Raw genomic sequence first — 21617 nt, 5'->3', positions numbered from 1 at the left:
TTTATAAGTTTTGAGATTCTTCATTACATCGTAATTCACCTTAAAAACTTTGTCAAAACAAACAAATGCAACAACGTTTTTATTTGTTTTTCTAATTCTTTAATTTGCTTTAATCCTAAGGAGAAACACATAAGGCACATGCCTTATTAAATATTCTATTGCCATGCAGAGACACTATAAAGATGACAACTCTTACAAAAAAAAAGCATTAGTTGGTATTTGATTACAGTTATTGAGGTTTAGTCCATAATTAGCATGATGGGAGGCATGGTCACTTACAGGCAGAGTGCTGGGGAAGTGGCTGAGAGTTCTGAATCATAATTAATAGGCAGCAGGGAGAGTCACTGGACAAGGCTTGAAGATTAGAAACCTCAAAGCTCACCCCCAGTGACTCTTCCTCCAAAAAGGTAACATGTAGTATCACAAGACCAACCTAATCTCTCTCAGCAACTCTCCCTAGTGACCAAACATTTAAATATAAGAGCCTGTATGTGTATGCATTAAAACATGAATATTGTATGGGTGGGTATGTGCAACAGTATTTCTTTGAGGATTTTGTAATGTCCCCTGGGGTCTCAGAGAGAGGGCATTTTCTGCCTGATCTAGCTTCTTGGAATACCTAAAAAAAAGCCACAAAGACCTGACATTTTTATTTATACACTCATGCCCAATCTTGGCAAGTTCTGAGGTATTCTAACCTGACTGTACAGGTAATAACCAGAAAAATGCCCCTTTTCTTGCCATCTGATCTTGTCCAGGTTCACTCTGTTCTATAAGTGTTCACATTGCTGCTCATGGGGAATTCATGCTGTTCTTTCCACATGGTTTCTCTAATCCTTTTTCCTCTTCACATATTATTTCCACTCTTTCATCCTCTTGTGGTCCTTCTCTACGTTCTTCTATCTCCTTCTGGGACCTCCTAACTAGTATCAGAAGTTCTGAACTATTCTTTTCTGTCCTGATAATTGGCTGATTATAATAAATAATTTGTACATAACAAACAGATTAGACATGGCTGACTGTGTCATAGTTTGGATTGCAACCAGATGTTCGGGCATAGAAATGAACATCTGAATACAGAGTATACAAAGCCATCTTTCAACTTTACACTTTAAGTCCAATAAAAGATATTTTCTCTACTATTAATAAACTACACACAATAGTAACCATTATGAAAATTTAATGAAGTAAAATTTATTTTCACAATCTCCAGTCCATTTTTATTTGGCAACCTTTGAAAGGTATTATCTACCCTATCTTTGTGAATTTAGAGTTCATTACTTAAATACTTTATATGAATACTTGCATTTGTTACCTAGGACTGTCTTCTTAGATATAAAACAATTGTTTGTCCCCTAGCACTGTGAGGTATGCCAGGAACATATTTTAAATGATAATGTCTAAACAACTATTTGATCTTATTGGACTTGTCATGGAACATCATCAGCTTCAAATTTCAAAGGCATCATTTTCACAACTTTCATCTCTAATTAATGTGAAATCTCAGAATTAGCATTTTCAGAACTCATGGCAAGGCAAAAGCTCATTGGAACTCCATTTTTATTTTTTAGCTTTATATATTTTTTTATTTTTTATTTGATTTTTTAATTTACATTTTAAATGTTATTCCCTTTCCTGGCTTCCCGTCCATAAACCTCCTATTCCATTTCCCCACCCACTGCTTCTATGAGGATATTCCCCTACCCACCCACACACCCACCACTTCCAACCACCATGCCCTACATTCCCCTACACTGGGACATACAGCCTTTGTAAGACCAATGGCTTCTCTTTCCACTGATGCCGAACAAGGACATCCTCTGCTACATATGGAGCCATGGGTCTGTCCGTGTGTACTAATGGGCTTGTGGTTTAGTCCCTGGGAGCTCTGGTTGGTTGGTTGGTATTGTTGTTCTCATAGGGGTGCAAATCCCTTCAACTCCTTCAATCCTTTAACTCCTCCAATAGGGACCCCATTCAAAGTTCAATGGTTGGCTGTGAGTATCCACCTCTGTGTTTGTCAGGCTCTGGCAGAACCTCTCAGGAGACAGCTATATCAGGGTCCTGTCAGGTTGCACTCCTTGGCATCAGCAATATTGTCTGGGTTTGGTGGCTATATAATGGCTGGAACTCTTAATATATGTCAATAGAATAATGTATTCACACATACTCACATTTTAGATTTTCAAACTATATAAAATTAAACATATATTCTAGTTTAAGAAATGACTCTAAGGTGACATTATTAAATAATCTGTATTTTTAAATCAGTATAATTTCTCCTGTCACGTTGAATTTTTTCACCTGAAATTACATTTTGGCTGTCCTTGCACGTTCCACATTGGATTTTTTGAATTCTTTATTAGGAGTTAAAGAATGCTCTATTTTCTGTTTTATTGACTTCGAATTAGAGTTTAATTTTTTAGTCGTTTCTTTCTCTAAGTATGTTTATTCTGTTCTCTCTTAAAGAAAATACATAAAATTATAATGATCACTAAACATTAATTATGTTATGTTGACATTAACAAAACTAGATGGGGTCATAATGCCTTCCTTTACAATGTTTTCATTTTAATATGGAAAATATTTTTTTAATCTCTCTACTTTCTGTTGACTTCATTTTTCTTTCTCTTTTCTTTGGAGACAGGTTTATTTTTTACAGTATTTATTTCTATTATTTTTATTTTTTTTTATTTATTATCATTTGAAATGCTGCCCCCTTCCAGGTCTCCCCTTGTCCAACTCCCCATCCCCCTTTGCTTTTAAGAGCATGCTCACCCACCCTCCCACCCACTTCAGCCTAACCCCTAGAGCATCTTTCCTGCTTTTCTGAGGGTAAAAGGATGCTGGTTTAGGTGATTAGCACCTGTAGGCTAACAGCAGAGGATCAAGTAATGTGACCTTTGTTCTTTCTCAGCAGGAACTGTGCCACTCTAATTTTCAGCCAGCTTCTCACTTTGAGAAGTGATTATAGCATTTATTACTAAGTTGTAAAAAGTTTCCTATGAAAGCTATCTAAGGGAAAAAACAGAAAGAAGAGGGAAAAATCTATTCTAAGCAGGGGAAAGGGACAAAATTTCTTCTGTAAGTTTGGAAAGGGAAAAAATTATTTTCTCTGTGGAAAGGGAAAAAAAATCCATTCTTCCTCATCTCTTTGTCCTCAGTACGTATACACCTTTCAGAATATATGATCAAATGTTACAAAGTTCATCACAAGTTCATACAAAAAATTAAATCATAAATTGAAATAGAAGCTTACAATAGAAAATGTTTACATAGAGATGTATTAGGAGTAATTATCTGGCTAAATATCCATCATCTGTCACAGATCCACCAGTTCCTTAAAAGTCAAAATCCATAACTAAGTTATTAGTTGAAGGAATTAGAAAATAATATCCTGAGTGAGGTAACTCAGACCCAAAAGAACATGCACAATATGTGCATGATATGTACTCACTAATCAGTAGATATTAGCCAAAAAATAAAGTACAGAATACCCACGGTCAACAAGCTGAAGAGCCCAAGTGAGGACCTCTTGGTCCCACTTGAGAGGGAAAAGAAAGCAACTCTAAGGGGGAAGAGAGGGAAGGACAGGGGAGGGGAAGTGGACTGGGAGAGAGAGGAATAAGATCAGCTATTAGATGCAGGAAAAGGACTGAAGCCATGAGGGTCAGCAGAAAAAAGTGGAAACAAGCAACCTTGAGATGTCGGAGGTTGGGAGGACCCTCTAGAATTTAACAGAGACCTGGGAGGTGAGAGACTCTTAGGACTCAAAGGAAGGGAGTCTAGATGAAATGCCCTACAATGGGAAGAGGTAACTTGTAGAGCCCACCTTCAGCATAAGACAGGGTATCAAGTGTGGGATAGGGTTGCTATTCCAGATTTAAATCCCTGATCAATAATTGTTCCTGTCTGAAAGTAATGCAGGGATGGAAATGGAGAAGAGTATGAGGAAAAGAACCAATGACAGGCCCAAAGTGGAATCCAGCTCACAGGGAGGCCAGAAGGTCTGACGCTATTATTGAGGCTATAGAACACTCACAAAAAAAGGGACCTATCACGACTACCCTCCAAAAGACCCAACAAGAAGCAGAAAGAGTCAGATGCAGATATTTGCTTCCAACTAATGCACAGAAGTTACTGGCTCCTGTGGTTGAATTAGGGTAAGGCTAGAAGAAGCTGAGGAGAAGGGCAACCCTGTAGCAAGTCAAGCAGTCTCAATTTAACCTAGACCCCTGAAATCTCTCAGACACTGGATCCCCAACAGGCAGCATACATAAGCTGAGCTGAGGCCCCAATATATATAGAGCAAAAACTGGCACTGGAGAAGATGCATCCTCATGACAGTATAGGCCCCAGGGAGTTTAGAGGTCTTGTGGACAGGGAGGTTTGGGGAGAGGACATTCTCGTGGAAACAGTGTAGTGGGGAGGAATGGGAAGTGGAACAGTCAGGGAGTGGACTGTGAGTGGAATAATATCTGGAGTGTAAAAAATAAATAAATAAATAAAATAAAATAAAATAAAAAACCCCAGTTAGTATTTTATCTTCTCTCCTAGCACCTATAATAAATCATTAATTCCCTTTTAGTGACCTTAAGTTAATTTTTTTACAACTTCTTAAATGTACTCTGTACAGGAGAAAGACTAGTTACTATCTAAGAGGCAATTAACTGGTGACACATGGGAGACTGGCATAGTTCTCATTGCAGTTTTGTTTATCAGAAAAGAACCTAATAGCAGTCCCACTATAAAAGAGCTTAAAAATCACTGATTTAATATTAAGAATTATTATAGTATCATCATTAAGACATCAGAAGTCATCTACTTGTCTATATAACATCAATACAAGAGAGCAAATTTTCATAGATCTGCAGAGATCTGTTCAAAAGGGTGGGCAAATATATAGTGATTATTGTATTTGTTCAATAAAAACAGGAAAAGCATATTAATAGAAGGAATCTTTCCTAAAATGAATTCTTCTGGGCCTTGCCTATGGAAGAAAATTTGTAGCAGATTATACTATAATCTGAAGCGGATGATCTCAGGAAGATCACTTGCTACTTACTAGCTTGTCCTATTATGGCTCCTGACAGATTGGATTCCAAGGTGGGGCAGACTCTGGAGAGCCTTTTCTTCATATTTTGCTTCAATTTTCATCCCTGTGTTTCTTTAGACAGGGACAATTCTGGGTTAAATATTTTGAGAGAAGTAAGTGGCCTATCCCTATATTGGGGACCATGCCTGTCTACTGGAGGTGGTCTCTTCAAGTTCTATCTCCCTGCTGTTGTGTATTTTGGCTAATGTCATCTCCATTGTGTCCAGGGAGACTCTTTCATCCCTGGCCTCTGGGAATTATTAGTGGTCCCACCCTCCACTGTTACATATTTCTATTCAATCTCAAGACCCTCTGGACTTCTCTCCTGCCTTTTACTATAACTGATCGTGCCCCCTTTCTCTTCCCTCACCCCTATTCCACCCAGGTCCCTCCCTCCATTTGTCTCCTATTATTATTTTCTTCTGTATTTTAAGTGGAACTCAGCATGCGGACTTTGGCCTTCCTTCTTATTAAGCGTCATATGGTCTGTGAGTTGTACCACAGGTATTCTGAGCTCTTTGGCTAATATCCATTATTAGTGATTACATGCCATGTATGTCATTTTGGGTCAGGATTACATCACTCAGGATGATAGTTTCTTGGTCTATCCATTTGGGTGCAAAATTCATGAAGTCATCGTTTTTATTAGCGGAATATATTCCATTGTGTAATTGAACCACATTTTTTATCCATTCTTCTGTTAAAGGACATCTCAGTTTTATCCAACTGCTGGCTATTATGTATAAGACTGTTATGAATATAATGGAGCATGTGTCCTTGTTTTATGTTAGAGCATCTTTGGGGCATATGTCTAGGAGTGGGATAGCTGGGTCTTCAGGTAGAATTGTTTCCAATTTTCTGAGGAACTGACAGATTCGTTTCCAAAGTAGTTGTACCACCTTGCACTCCCACAAGCAATGAAGTAGTGTTCCTCTTTCTCCACATCCTTGCCAGCATCCCCTGTCTCCTGGGGTTATCATTTTAGTCATTCTGATTGTTGTAAGGTAGAATATCAGGGTTGTTTTAATTTACATTTCCTTCGTGTCTAAGGATGTTGAACATTTCTTTAGGTACTCCTCAGGCATTCGAGATTCCTCAGGTGAGAATTCTTTGTTTAGCTCCGTACCCCATTTTTAAGTAGGTTATTTGATTTTCTGAAGTCAAACTTGAGTTCTTTGTATATTTTGGATATTAGCCCTCTTTCTGATGTAGGGTTGGTAAAAATCTTTTCCCAATCTGTAGGTTCCCATTTTGTCCTATTGATAGTTTACTTTGCCTTACAGAAGCTTTTCTGTTTCATGAAGTACGATTTGTCAATTATTGATATGAGAACCTGAGCCATAGATGTTCTGCTCAAAAATTGTCCCCTATAAGTATGTTTTCAAGGCTTTTACCCAGTTTCTCTTCTATTACATTCAGTGTATCCAGTTATATGTGAAGGTCATTGATTAACTTGGATTTGACCTTCGCAAAAGAAAATAAAATGGAATTCATTCTCACCCTTACATATAGAGAATGGCAGTTAGAATGGCATCATTCCTTGAAGATCCTTCGTTTTTTCCATTTTATATTTTTTGTTTCCTTGTTAAAGATAAAAAATCCATAGGTGTGTGGTTTTATTTCTGGTCTTCAATTCATTTCTATGGATCAATCTGTCTGTGTCTGTACCAATAACATTCTATTAAACAATAAATAAAACAAAACAAAACAACACAAAACCAACCAAACAAACAAACAACAACAAAAAAAAAAAAACAGCTGCTCAGTAGTATAGCTTAAGGTCAGTGATGATTGTTCCCCCAAGAGTTCTTTTATTGTGTAGAATTGTTTTCACTATCCTTATTTTTGTTTATTAGTTTGTTTTTCCAGATAAATTCAAGAAATTTGCTATAGAAATTACTATTTCTATCTCTGTAAAGCATTGAGTCGGAATTTTGATTGCATTGAATCTGTAGATTGCTTTCGGCAATATGGCCATTTCTACTATCCTAATCCTAGTGATCTCTCCTTTTTTTGACGTCTTCCTCAATTTCTTTCTTAGAGACTTGAAGTTCTTGTCATACAGATCTTTCCCTTACTTGGTTAGAGTTACATCAAGATATTTTATATTATTTCTGATTATTGTAAAGGGTTTTTTTCCCAAATTTCTTTCTCAGTCCATATATTGTTTATATAAGGAAGGCTATTGATTTGTTTGAGTTAATTATATATCTAGCCTCTTTGCTGAACTTGTTTATGAGCTGTAGGAGTTCTCTGGTAGCGATTTTGAGATCATATATGTATACATTAATATCATCTTCAAATAGTAATATTTTAGTGGGATTGCTTCAAGTTTCTCTCATTTTAATTTGATATTGACTGTCAGTTTTCTATATATTGATTTTTCAGTATGTGCCTTTAATATCTGATATTTCCAAGACTTAACGTGAAGAGATGTTTTATTTTTTCAAAGGCATTTCCAACATCTAATGAGATGAACATATGGTTTTTATCTTTGAGTTTATTTATATTGTAGATTACATTGATGAATTTCCTTATGTTGAACTATCCCTGTATCACTGCAATGTAGCCTACTTGATCATAGTGAATGATCATTTTAATATGTTCTTTGGTTCTGTCTGGGCAATTTTTTAAAGTGTTTTGTATTGATACTCATAAGAACAATTTGTCTGAAGTTTATCAAGGTTCAGTCATGACACAGAATCAGAGTTCTCAACTGAAAGCAGGGACATATAGAAGGCACATAATAAACTGACACAGACAGACACGAACTATTTTTTATAAACAATCTGACACATTTTTTCAAGACTTAAAGTTGCTCTCTCTTCTGTCTCCTTTCTCTCTCTCTCTCTCTCTCTCTCTCTCTCTCTCTCTCTCTCTCTCTCTCTCTCTCTTTCTCTCTCCCTCTCAGCTTGAAGCTGCACACTCTCTGCATTCTCCTGTGCACTCTGTTTTACTCCTGAGAGCTTTTCTTTTCTGCAATTCCCACATTCTACACACATATGTCCGTTCCTCTTTCATTCTTCATACCACATACTCACTCCTTTTTTTCTTGGTTTTGTTTTCATTTTTTAATTATTAAATAATTTATATCGTGTTATCTTATCATTACAATGACTTTCTTTTTGTTTTTGTCTTTTTCCTCCCTCTTTATATATCCACAAGGTATATAACACTTTACCACTCAATTGTTCAGCATTGAACTATATTCCCCAGCCCTTTCATTGCCATTTCCATTGGCAGTTCTCTAAGAACATATGAGGTAGATCATTTTTAAAATTGTTTCTCTGTACTATTTTATTGACTTTAATCATACCTACTTTATTTCATCTGTATTTTCAGGTATTTTTTAATTTTTTTCCATCTTTATTAACTTGGGTATTTCTTATTTACATTTTGATTATTACTCCCTTTCCCGGTTTCCAGGCCAACATCCCCGTAACCCCTCCCCTCCCCTTTTCTATGGGTGTTCCCCTCCCCATACTCCCCCCATTACTGCCCTCCTCTGAACAATCACGATCACTGGGGGTTCAGTCTTGGGAGGACCAACGGCTTCCACTTCCACTGGTGCTCTTACCATGCTATACATTGCTACTTATGAGGTTGGAGTCAAGGGTCAGTCTATGTATAGTCTTTGGGTAGTGGCTTAGTCCCTGGAAGCTCTGGTTGGTTGGCATTGTTGTTCATATGAGGTCTCAAGCCCCTTCAAGCTCTTTCAGCCCTTTCTAAGATTCCTTCAACTAGGGTCCTCAGTTCAGTGATTAAATGATGGCATTTGCCTATGTATTTGCTATATTCTGGCTGTGTCTCTCAGGAGAGATATATATCCAGTTCCTATCAGCCTGCACTTTTTTGCTTCATCCATCTTATATAGTTTGGTGGCTGTATATATATATATATATATGGGCCACATGTGGGGCAGGCTCTGAATGGGTGTTCCTTCTGTCTCTGTTCTAAACTTTGCCTACCTATATCCTCCCAAGGGTATTCTTGTTCCCCTTTTAAAGAAGTAGTGAAGCATTCACATTTTGGTCATCCTTCTTGAGATTCATGTTTTCTGTGCATCTAGGGTATTCGAGCATTTGGGCTAATAGCCACTTATCAATGAGTGCATTTCATATGTGTTTTACTGTGATTGGGTTACCTCACTCAGGATGATATTTTCCAGTTCCATCCATTTGCCTATGAACTTCATAAAGTCATTGTTTTTGATAGCTGAGTAACATTCCATTATACAGATGTACCACATTTTCTGTATCCATTCCTCTGTCTAAGGACATCTGGGTTCTTTCCAGCTTCTGGTTATTATACAGAAGGCTGCTATGAACATAGTGGAGCATGTGTCTTCATTATATATTGGAGCATCTTTTGGGTATATGCCCGAGAGAGGTATAACTGGGTCCTCAGGGATTTCAATGTCCAATTTTCTGAGGAACCTCCAGACTGATTTCCAGAATGGTTGTACCAGTCTGCAATCCCACCAACATGGAGGAGTGTTCCTCTTTCTCCACATCCTTGCCAGCATTTGCTGTCATCTGAGTTTTTGATCTTAGCTATTCTTGCTGGTGTGAGGTGAAATCTCAGGGTTGTTTTGATTTGCATTTCCCTTATGACTAAAGATGTTGAACATTTCTTTAGGGGTTTCTCAGCCATTTGGCATTCCTCAGCTGTGAATTCTTTGTTTAGCTCTGAACCCCATTTTTAATAGGGTTATTTGTCTCCCTGCAGTCTAACTTCTTGAGTTCTTTGTATATTTTGGATATAAGCCCTCTATCAATTGTAGGATTGGTAGTTCATGATAAAAGTCCTGGAAATAATAGGAATTTAAAGACCATACATAAACATAGTAAAAGCCATATACACCAAACCAGTAGCTAACATTAAACTAAATGGAGAGAAACTTGAAGCAATCCCACTAAAATCAGGGACTAGACAAGGCTGTCCACTCTCTCCCTACTTATTCATTATAGTTCTTGAAGTTCTAGCCAGAGCAATCAGACAACAAAAGGAGATCAAGGAGATACAGATTGGAAAAGAAGAAGTCAAAATATCACTATTTGCATACGATATAGTATATATAAGTGGTCCCAAAAGTTCCACCAGAGCACTACTAAACCTGATAAATACCTTCAGCAAAATGGCTGGATGTAAAATTTGCTTAATTAAATCAGTAGCCTTCCTCTACACAAAAGAGAAACAAGCCAAGAAAGAAATCAGGGAAACGACACACTTCATAGTAGTCCCAAATAATGTAAAATACCTCTGTGTGACTTTAACCAAGCAAGCAAAAGATCTGTATGATAAGACCTTCAAGCCTCTTAAGAAAGAAATTGAAGAAAACCTCAGAAGACGGAAAGATCTCCTATGCTTATGGATTGGCAGGATTAATATAGTAAAAATGGCCATTTTACCTAAACCGATCTACAGATTCAATGCAATCCTCATCTAAATACCAAACCTGTTGGTAATCTGTCTAAGAGAGTTAGACATAACAATTTGCAAATTCATCTGGAATAACAAAAAACCCAGAATAGCTAAAAGTATCCTCAACAATAAAAGGACTTCCGGGGAAATCACTATCCCTGAACTCAAGCAGTATTACAGAAAAATAGTGATAAAAACTGCATGGTATTGGTACAGAGACAGACAGATAGACCAGTGGAATAGAATTGAAGACCCAGAAATGAACCCACATACCTATGGTCACTTGATTTTTGACAAAGGAGCCAAAACCCTCCAATGGAAAAAAGATAGCATTTTCAGCAGATGGTGCTGGTTCAACTGCAAGTCATGTAGAAGAATGCAGATTGATCCATGATTATGACCCTGTAGAAAGCTTACATCGAAGTGGATGAAGGACCTCCACATCAAACCAGATACACTCAAACTAATAGAAGAAAAATTTGGGAAGCATCTCAAACACATGAGCACTAGAGAAAATTTCCTGAACAAAACACCAATGACTTATGCTCTAAGATTAAGAATCGGCTAAATGAGATCTCATAAAACTGCAAAGCTTCTGTAAGGCCAAAGGACACTGTTGTTAGGAGAAAACAGCAACTAACAGAATGGGAAAAGATCCTTTTACTCTACCATTTTCTCTACATAAATACCTCTCTTCACTCATTCTTCACTTTCTCTTTTTCTCACGTCACATTCTCTCTTTACTCACTCTCCTCTCACTCTTCACTTGCTCTTCTCAAGACCTCCACATGTTCTCTAGACTTTCTCTTGCCCCATTCTTTTATTGTCACTCCAAAAGCAGGTAGAAAAAAGACATTATATCATCATTGCCAAATCAAATTCAAAAGAATAATCACATCCCTCAAAGAATGAAAAATTACAATTGTCCCCCAAAGTTTAAGCTTCTCCTATTCTCAGGCCTATTCCCATATTAATAATAATAACAATTGCAAAATTATCATTATTAAACTTTAATTGTGACATATTATGCTTCAGAGCTCAGAGCTCTGAGATCAGCTACATTTTTTTTTCCTGTGAAGCTCTAATGAGAAATGACATGGGCAAAGCTGCCAGACAATGGCCAGAAGTTAATCCTTAGTTCAATAGTTCTGTTAGGTTTCTGCTTCTGTATATTGTACACAATGATTTTCCTAAGAGTCATAGGGTTTTGACTTAATTTTACTTGTATATAATTGTATACATTCTATACTTTCTTATACAGGAAATACTTTCAAATGTTGTACAAAACTTATTTCATAACTTCAGTAGTTTTGTCCTTTTTTGAGGTCCCAATGTTGTCTCTATTTCATTTTCTAACAATTTCTTCAGACTATCTTTGCAAGTCAAACATTAATCTGGAACTACCATGTGTAGTTACTACATTGCTTCCAAGATGAAAACACACAGTCTGTACCTGGGTCATTAGTACTGTGCTGTGCTGTGCCTCTATACCTCAATTTTTAATTGTTTAAGAATCATTGCATCAAGGAACATCTAGTTTCAAGAATCTACTAGGGCAGGAAAAAGAAATAGGTAAGTCAGAAAAAATAGAATAATTATGCATACCAATGCAAACTGAAAATGAAATCTATACACAAATGATTCATGCACAAATGAAATCTATACACTGATGCCTAGGGCTAAGGTTAAGAGAAAAGGAAACAACTACTATTTACATAGACCTGCTGTAGGCTACTGGGATGTTTCTATCCTGGCCTACATCAGGCAATCTCTTATTTTAGATGGTGAGTCCCCAGGAATTATGTGTCTCCTGCTTCTCAAAATTCCAGACAGTACCATTTTTAACAAGGAGCTTCCACAAGCTCCGATAATGTCTTCATACCAGTCTACTACTGTCAGTCCTTGTCATGGTTTGCTGTCCCCAGAAGATCTTTCTTTGTTGAGACTTGTGAGATTCAGGTATTACCATAACTGTGGGATCACAGAAAGAATTAGGTCTTAGTCCTCTATTTTATGGAATGACTGGAGAAATATTGGTATTAGTTCTAATAGGATTCTGCACTAAAACTACATGGCCCTGGTTTTGTGTTTGTTTGTTTATTTGTTTGTTTTGCTTTTCATTGTTGTTTTGTTTGTTGTTTTTGTTTTGGTTGGAAGACTTTAATGACTGCTTATAATTCCTTAGGGGTTAGGGAAATTTTTAGATAGTTTATCTGGTCCTGACTTAACTTTGGTATGTTATATCTGTCTAGAATATGATCCATTCCATCAAGATTTTCCAGTATTGTTGAGTATAGACTTTTGTCATAGGACCTGATGATTTTTTTTAATTTCCTGTTTCCATTTTTTATGTCTTCCTTTTCCTTTCTGATTTTTTGATTTGGATACTGTCTCTATGCCCTTTACATAGATTGGCTAAGGGTTTATTTATCTTGTTGATTTTCTCAAAGGATTAGCTCTTAGTTTTATTGATTCTTTGTTTAGTTCTCTTTGTTTCTACTTGGTTGACTTTAGCCCTGAGTTTGATTATTTCCTGACATCTACTCCCCTTTGGTATATTTGCTTCTTTTTTGTTCTAGAGCTTTCACGTGTACTGTTAATCTGCTAGTGTATGATCTCTCCAATTTCTTTATAGAGGTACTTAGGGCTATGAGTTTTCTCTTAGCACTGCTTTTATTGTTTCATATAAATTTAGATATGCTATGCCTTCATTTTCATTAAATTCTAAAAATCCCTTAATTTCTTTTTTTCTTCCTTGACAAAGTTGTCATTGAGTAGATAATTGTTCAGCTTCCACATATGTGTGCACTCTCTGTGTCTTTGATGCTATTTATCCAGCATTTATCCGTGGTGCTTCAATAGGATGCAAAAGATTATTTCAATCTTGTGTCTGTTAAGGTTTGTTTTGTGTCTTATTATATGATGAATTTTGGAGAAGGTACCATGATGTGCTTAGAAGAAGATATATTTTTTTCTTTGAGGGTGAAATGCTCTAGAGATATCTGTTAAATCCATTTGGTTCATAACTTCTGTCAGTTTCACTCTGTCTCTGTTTAGTTTCTGTTTTACTGATCTATCTATTGGCAAGAGTAGAGTGTTGAAGTCTCCCAATATTATATGAGCGTCAATGTGTATGTTTGATCTTTAGCAACATTTCTTTTACAAATGTTGGTGCCCTTGCATTTGTGATGTAGATGTTCAGAATTGAAAGTTCATCTTGGGGAATTTTTCCATTGATGAGTTTGAAGGGTCCCCATCTCTTTTGAAGACTTTTGGTTGAAAGTCAATTTTATTGCATATTAGAGTGGGTACTCCAGCTTGTTTCTCAGGACCATTTGTTTGGAATTTGGAATTTCTTAGTGCCTTTTGCATTGAGATATTGTTTGTCTTTGTCAATGAGTATTTTTTATGCATGAAAGTGTTGGATACTATTTATATATCTCGTCTATTAGCTTATGTCTTTTTATTGGGGAATTATGTTCATTGATATGGAAATAAATTAAAGACAGATGGTTATTTTTTCCTGTAATTTTTGTTGTCATAAGTGGTATTGTGTTTGTGTGTTTCTTATCTGCTGGATTTGTTGTGTCATGATTACTTTATTGCTTTCTCTTTGTGTACCTCTCCTCCTTGTGTTAGAGTTTCCCTTCTATTATCTTCTTTGTTTGTTTGTTTGTTTGTTTGTTTAAATTTGTTTTTTCCCCCTAGGATATCTTTGGTGATTTGGAGTTTTGCTGGGTATAGCAGCCTGAACTGGCATTTAGGTTCTGCATGACATCTTCCTGTGGGATGATGTCACAGGTGAGCCAAGTGCAAGAGAGAATGAGGCCTGTCATTGGACGAGAAGGAAGGAATTGCAGGAGAAAAGTTTGAAGGACGAGGGGGAGAAATAGAGTAGCCTGGGAGACAACATGGAAGCTGATGTTAAGATTCCAGGGTGTACCTTTACAGGTTGTTATAAATGTTCTTAAGAGATGGATTTGTACAGGACTTTGAATGTTTAGGTGGGCAATTATATCTTATCCATTTGATCAGAGGTTATTGTGTTGTGTGTTTTTTCATGTGTAGATTTAAGTGTAATGGAATATAGGGCGGTTGGTCTTGGCTGCCATGGAGTTGGGATGTGTTTCTGGCATGAAAACCTGCCTTGGGGACTAGATACGTAGAGAGAATGCTGCCAGGCTGAGAGAGAGGCCTCCAGAAGTGTAATATGGGATGGAGCAAAATGGGTGAGAGGTATTGATGACTGAAACTGAGATTATCTATTAGATATCTTGGGGTACTGTAGTGTTGGATCTAGTCGGGGATAAAAGACAGCATTTTATTTTTTATATTTTACAGCAACATCTTTCCAAGTCCTTCTGCCTTTTAGAGTCTCTGTTGAGACGTCTTGTATAATTATCTTTGGTCTGCCTTTATTTGTTACTGGTATTTTTCTACTTACATCTTTTAATATTCTTTCTTTGATATCTGTATTTAATGTTTTGATTATTATATGGCAGGAAAACTTTCTTTTCTGGTTCAATCTATTTAGTGTTCTGTAGGCTTCTTGTATGTTTAGTGGCATATCTTTCTTTATGTTTGGGAAGTCTCTTCTATGATTCTATTGAAGATGTTTTCTGGACCTTTGAATTGGGTATCTTCACTCTCTTCTATTTATATATTATTTTGCATTCGGTCATTTTTATTGTGTCCCAATTTCCTAGTTGTTTTAGTTAAGAACTCTTTTGTAATTTATAATTTTTGACTGTTATGTTAATATCTTCTATGGTATCTTTTATGTCCGAGATTCTCTATTCTATCTCTTGCATTATCTTGGTGATGCTTGTATCTGTAACTCCTAATCTCTCGCCTAGGTTTTCCATCTCCAGGGTTACCTCTGTTTGTAATTTCATTAGTGGTTCTACTTCCATTTTTAGATACTACTTGATAGTTTTCTTCAATTCTCTATCTGTTTGACTGTTTTTATATTTCTTTAAGTGATTTTTATACTTCCTTTTTAAATCCCATTTAGATGTGTTTTCTGTCTTTTTTTGGAGTTATTTCTGTCCTCCTTAATGTCCTGAATTATCTTCATGAGAAGGGATTGTAGCTCAGAATCTTGCTTTTCTGGTGTTTTAGTGTATCCAGGGATACACTGCTATGGGAGAAATGGATTCTATTGCTGCCAAGTGGAATTGATATCTGTTGCTTATGTTCTTGTGTTTACTGCTGCACATCTGGTTATCTCTGGTATTAAGTGGCTATGGTGTCTCTGACTGAAGACTGTTTCTCCTGTGAACCTATGAACCTGGTTATGATAGTCCTCTTGGGAATTAAGCTGCCTCTGTGAGGGAGGGGGTCTATAGTTCTGGATCTGCCCTGGACAGAGTTGCAGGCTGGAAGGAAGATATGTTTCCAACAGGGCAGACAGTTTCCAATTGTGCTGGGCCTCATGGTGATTCTAGTTAGACCAGGTATTGGAGGTATTGGGAACTCTGCTTTGTGAGCCTGGTTATGATGGGCCTCCTGGGAATCAAGCTCTTTCTGCTTAAACTCAGTATTTCTTTCACTGTGTATCTTCCATTTCTTTAGCTATTATGAACATTTTAATATACTTTTATCTATTTTTTCTTTTCAGAATTTTTATATACATTTACTTATTTATTTATGTGTTATTCATTTCAAAAATGGATATCTTTTTGTATTTAATATTTTCTTTAATCTTTCTATTCTTGCATGGTTTGATTTTTTCAATTTACTTAATTTTCTCTGAAGGACTTTTTTAATTCCAAACTGTTTATATCTATCTTTGATGTTTTGTATCTACTCTCCCTTTTTTTGAGCATTTAAGCATAATTCCCAACATTTTCCCAGGTCAGAAGGTCATTTTCCTAGGAATATCTCTGAGTCTTTATTTGTCCATTTGTGGTTCAACTCTAATATCTCACACTGTGACTAACAGTCTCCAAGTCTATTAGTTCACAGAGAGGAACTGGTACAGTCACACTGTGAGTTGTTTGCTGGCTGGGAATGTGGTACCAACACCTGTATCAAGGGGGAGGATAATGTTTTCATGTGAGAGTACACTCTCATGTTAGGATCAGGTGGCACCTAGCATATTTGCCCCGGGTAAGTTATGCTCCATCTTTCTGGGCCTTGTTGTTGTGTACAATATTTCCACCTTGCTTGATCTTAAAAGTCCAAATCTCCACTGTGCTTTTACCAAGTTATATCAGTTCTATTTGGCACACTATGTGCACTAGAATAGCCTCAGCTTAGACATTGTCAGGTCAGACACATAGCAACAAGTTCTGGTAGGCAGGCAAACTCCCAGCCCGCAGAAGCACATATGTTAAATGTAGTATGCATTCTAATTCTTCTACACACCAAGTAATGCATGGGGAAAACTACCACTTCTGGCAAAGGTTGAAGACATTCAGTTGTCCCAGCTATAGATCAAATGTGGTTGCTAGGAAACTATTTAAATGATCCCACTTCTCAGTATCTTTATCCAAAAGGGACAGAGCTAGGAAACTGCTCTGTCCCCAGAAATACTTGTTTATGTATTTTAGTTGGGAGTTCACATGCTTTAAGCCTTGTGAAGTGGACATTTATGGATATATCAGATGATGCAGATTAATGTGGTATGTTGATAAAGCAGATTCAAATGGTGTTTTCTAAGGCAAGACCTATGATGGGACAAGTGGTATTTGGAAAAGGTAAAAATAGGAATTATCTGACAGTCCCTGCGTGCTTGCATAGTTAGCTTTGCAATGATTCCTTGGTCTTAAGTCTTAATCTTCACTGATCTTCATTTCTTTGAGGGAGAGATGACAGAGAACTTCTTCTGGTATGCAAGCTGGTCCTGGTTGCTGCAACTGACTTGTGCAGATTCAGTTGAAGATTGGCAGTTTTTGCTAGTTTGTCCCACCACTAGTGAAATAAACTAATCAATGTGTCCTGAAAAACGGAAATTGGAATTGCCCCAAAGAACTACATTTAAACAGAATCATATCTCTTCATCTTATTCACCATCTTTTCTCCCCTACCATTTGATTGTGGACTTGAAGAGGAGTTCAAGAATTTGAGAACCCTTATTAAATTCAGCTTTAATAAAACCTCAAGCTGACTGCCCTTCCACCTGGTCCTTTCTGCTGGGGCAGAATGCCAGCTAGTTTACTCCCTGGAAGACCTCATAATCTGAGGCATACTTGAAGATCCACTGCACTCAGAGCATTTGGTAAGAACTTTCCTAAAGTCCCACAGCTCCCACTAGAAGCCCAGTGGACTTTGGGACCCAACACACCCTAAAACTCCTGCTTGCCAAATACCATTCCCCTTCTGTGGAACATATTGCTAACTAGTCTGCTCCCCAGAAAACACCATATCCTTAGGAATACCAGAAGTGCACTGCACTCAGAGCATCTGACACCACAACCAGAGATATCTCAGTAGATCCACTGCACTCAGAACACCACAGCTTGAAAGCATCCTAGGAGTTTCTTTGTACACAAGGCAACTGCTCAACTGACACCACCATCTGAAGACCTCCCAGGGGGTCTGTTCCATGCAGAGCAACTGACCCAAAAAAACTGAAAGCCTCTCTGGATCTCTGCTGTACACAGGAAAATAGACACCACAGTACATAAAACCACTTGGAGAACAGCTTCTCACACAACAGTTTAACTGCTCCTCTGAAGACACAACTGTCTGAAGACCTCCCAGGAGTTCTACTGCAGTCAGGGCAACAGATCATCAACTTCCCTGCCCCTCTAAAGACCCTCCTATTGAGAGGCCCCACAGGAGATCTGCTACAGCCAGGGTGGCAGGCCTATCAGGAGATCTGAAGCAACCCAGGTACAAAAGAGGCAGATTCCAGAGTCACTTGAGCCAACAAACACCAGAGATAACCAGATGGCAAGAGGCAAGCACAAGACCATAAGCAACATTAGCCAAAATATGTGGGCATCAACAAAACCCAGTTCTCCCAACAGAGCAAGCCCTGAATACACCAATACACGTGTAAAATCAGGAAGCTGATCTCAAATCCTGTCTCATGAAGAGTCCTTTAAAGAGCACATAAATAAATCACTGAAAGAAATACAGGAAAACACAGGTAAAGAGGTAGAAGCCAATGACACTATCTCAGAGTAAAAGGATGGATAAAGGTCTTCCAAGAAAATGGTCCCAAGAAACATACTGGGGTTGCCATCCTAATACCTAATCAAATAGATTTGCAAACAAAAGTTATCAAGCGAGATGAGAACTACACTTCATATTCATCAAGGGGAAAATCCACAAAGAGAAAGTCTCAATTCTGAACATCTAGGCTCCAAAGATAAGGACACCCACATTCATAAAATAAACTTTTCCAAAGCCTAGAACACACATTGAACCCCACACAAATAATAATGGTACACTTCAACACCCCACTCTCACTAATGGATAGGTAATTGAAACAGAAACTAAACAGAGACACAGTGAAACAAATAGAGGTTATAAACCAAATGGGTTTAACTGATACTTACAGAACATTTAATCATAAAATAAAGGAATACACTTTCTTTTCAGCACCTCATGGTACCTTCTCCAATGTTGAAGCTATAATTGGTCAACAAACAACCCTAAACTGAAAAAGAACATTTAGAAAATTCTGTGTGTCCTATCAGACTACCATGGCCTCAAGCTGGTCTTCAATAACAGCAAAAACAACAGAAAATCCACATACATATAGAAATTGAAAATTCTCTACTCGTTGATAATTTGGACAAGGATGAAATAAAGAAAGAAATTAAAGAAAAAAATTAAATCCTGGAATTTAATAAAACTGTTGACACATCATACCTAAATTTATGGGACTCAATGTAAGCAGTGCTAAGAGGAAAATTTATAGCATAAAGTGCACTTTTAAAGAACCTATAGAGATCTTATACTAGCAACTTAACAGCACACCTGAGAGCTCTGGAACAAAAAGAAGCAAACTCAACCAAGGGGAGTACAGGGCAGGAATTGTCAAACACAGGACTGAATTCAACCAAATAGAAACAAAGTAAAAAATACAAAGAATCAGCAAAAACAAAAGCTGGAGCTTTGAAAAGATCAACAAGATAGATAAACTAGCCAAACAAACTAAAGGATCCAGAGGCCGCATCCAAATTGAGAAAACGAAAAATGAAAAGGAAGACATAACAACAGAAATGCAGGAAATTCAAAAATTTATCAAAATCTACTGCAAAAGCCAGTACTCAACAAAACTGGAAAATTTTGATGAAATGGATGCTTTTCTAGAGTGATACCACAAAACTGCTTTTAAACTAAAAAGCAGGTAATCTTTCTAAACAGGAACTATATGTCATAAGAAAAGAGAGCTTAAAAAACTTTCCTAAATCTCAAAAAGTTTAAGGCCAGATGGATTATCTAGAACTTGCATTAGGCTTTCAAAGATTTGACAACAATTGTTGGTGTAAAAATACAAAAAAGTAAAAAAAAAATATAGTTGTCTTTTTTACCTCACAGGCCTTAGGGAATTCATACTCCAAGATATCTGCTAGATATTCATGGAAACACATTCCAACTCCTCAAGTGCCCAGTGTCTCCTGCTGCTGCACATTGCATACACTCTAACTGTCACATAAATGAACACACAACACAATAATCTTTGACCCAATTGATAAGATATAATTGCCCACCTAAACATACAAAGCCCGGTACCATCCATCCCTTAAGAACATTAATAGCAACCTATAAAAACACAGAGCAGAATCTTAATATCACCTGCTGTGGCTTCTCTCTCTGTCCCTCCTCCTGTCTCTTCCTTTCTGTTCTAGTCTCCTCCTCTTCCTTCAATCTTTTCTCCCACCCATCCTTCCTTCTCCTCCAATGACAGGCCTCCTTCTATCCTGTACCTGCCCCTCAGGTATTTTACTAATTCAATGGGGAGAAAGTTCTGGTGAAGTCACCTGAGTCCTGTGTCATGAGTAGGCAGCAACCCTTGGGGCAGTGGAATTAGCATCAAAATACAGATAACTCCAAGGCAAACCACAATAACCAATATTCCTTAAACTATTCCATAAAATAGAAACAGAAGAAATACTACCTATTTCATTCTATGAAGCCATAAATACTCTGACACCTAAACCACACTAGGACCCTACCAAAAAAGAGAATTTCAGACCAATCTTGCTTATGAATATCGATGCAAAAATACTTAATACTTAAGAAAAATAGAATGTAATCACATTATTATTTGTGCGACTTGAAAGATTTTGCTGGTATATCTAAGCAATGGAACTAAAAAATATTTATTTTGGGGGGGAGCTTGTCAGGCTTCATTCACAGACTCTGTGTGTGTGTGTGTGTGTGTGTGTGTGTGTGTGTGTGTGTCTGTGTTTCTGTTTGCTGTTATTTTTTCTTTTGCCTTTTCTCCAGCCCCCAAAGTGTTCCAATAGACTTCTGTCCCCACTGAATCATGATTAATTCCCTCAGAGAATAGTATGCTGAGTGATACATTCCAAACTCTATACCCTCACTACAGTTTACCCTAACCTAAAAAGGCTGCCTGACATGATGTTCCTTTATGTTATTTTTCAAAATTTCTGGAAATAAGCCATATAACAGAAAAGTAATTGAAATACCTGATCCTTAGGGGATTTATATAGTTGTACCTCCTACATCTTGAATGCACAAAATATTCCAATTCATTATATGGTGACTTTGATATTAGCTCCTGATAATTTTTTTTCTATTAGTTCTTTTTTTTTTATTAACTTGAGTATTTCTTATATACATTTCGAGTGTTATTCCCTTTCCCAGTTTCTGGGCAAACATCCCCCTCCCCCCTCTCCTTCCTTATGGGTGTTCCCCTCCCCACCCTCCATCCATTGCCGCCCTCCTCCCAACAGTCTAGTTCACTGGGGATTCAGTCTTAGCAGGACCCAGGGCTTCCCCTTCCACTGGTGCTCTTACTAGGATATTCATTGCTACCTATGAGGTCAGAGTCCAGGGTCAGTCCATGTATAGTCTTTAGGTAGTGGCTTAGTCCCTGGAAGCTCTGGTTGCTTGGCATTGTTGTACACATGGGGTCTCGAGCCCCTTCAAGCTCTTCCAGTTCTTTCTC

General features: G+C 37.3%; 1 protein-coding gene across 2 annotated transcripts in view; it reads left to right on the top strand.

Moving 5' to 3' along the window:
• Ccser1 (coiled-coil serine rich protein 1) overlaps positions 1 to 21617 on the top strand; it is a 1322544-nt gene that overhangs the window by 238694 nt on the left and 1062233 nt on the right. The window lies entirely within an intron of this gene.

The sequence above is a fragment of the Rattus rattus genome, chromosome 6, assembly GCF_011064425.1.
Source record: "Rattus rattus isolate New Zealand chromosome 6, Rrattus_CSIRO_v1, whole genome shotgun sequence".
Classification (NCBI taxonomy): Eukaryota; Metazoa; Chordata; class Mammalia; order Rodentia; family Muridae; genus Rattus; species Rattus rattus.
The sequence above is the reverse complement of the archived record's forward strand: the minus strand, read 5'-3'. Positions and strand labels throughout refer to the sequence as shown.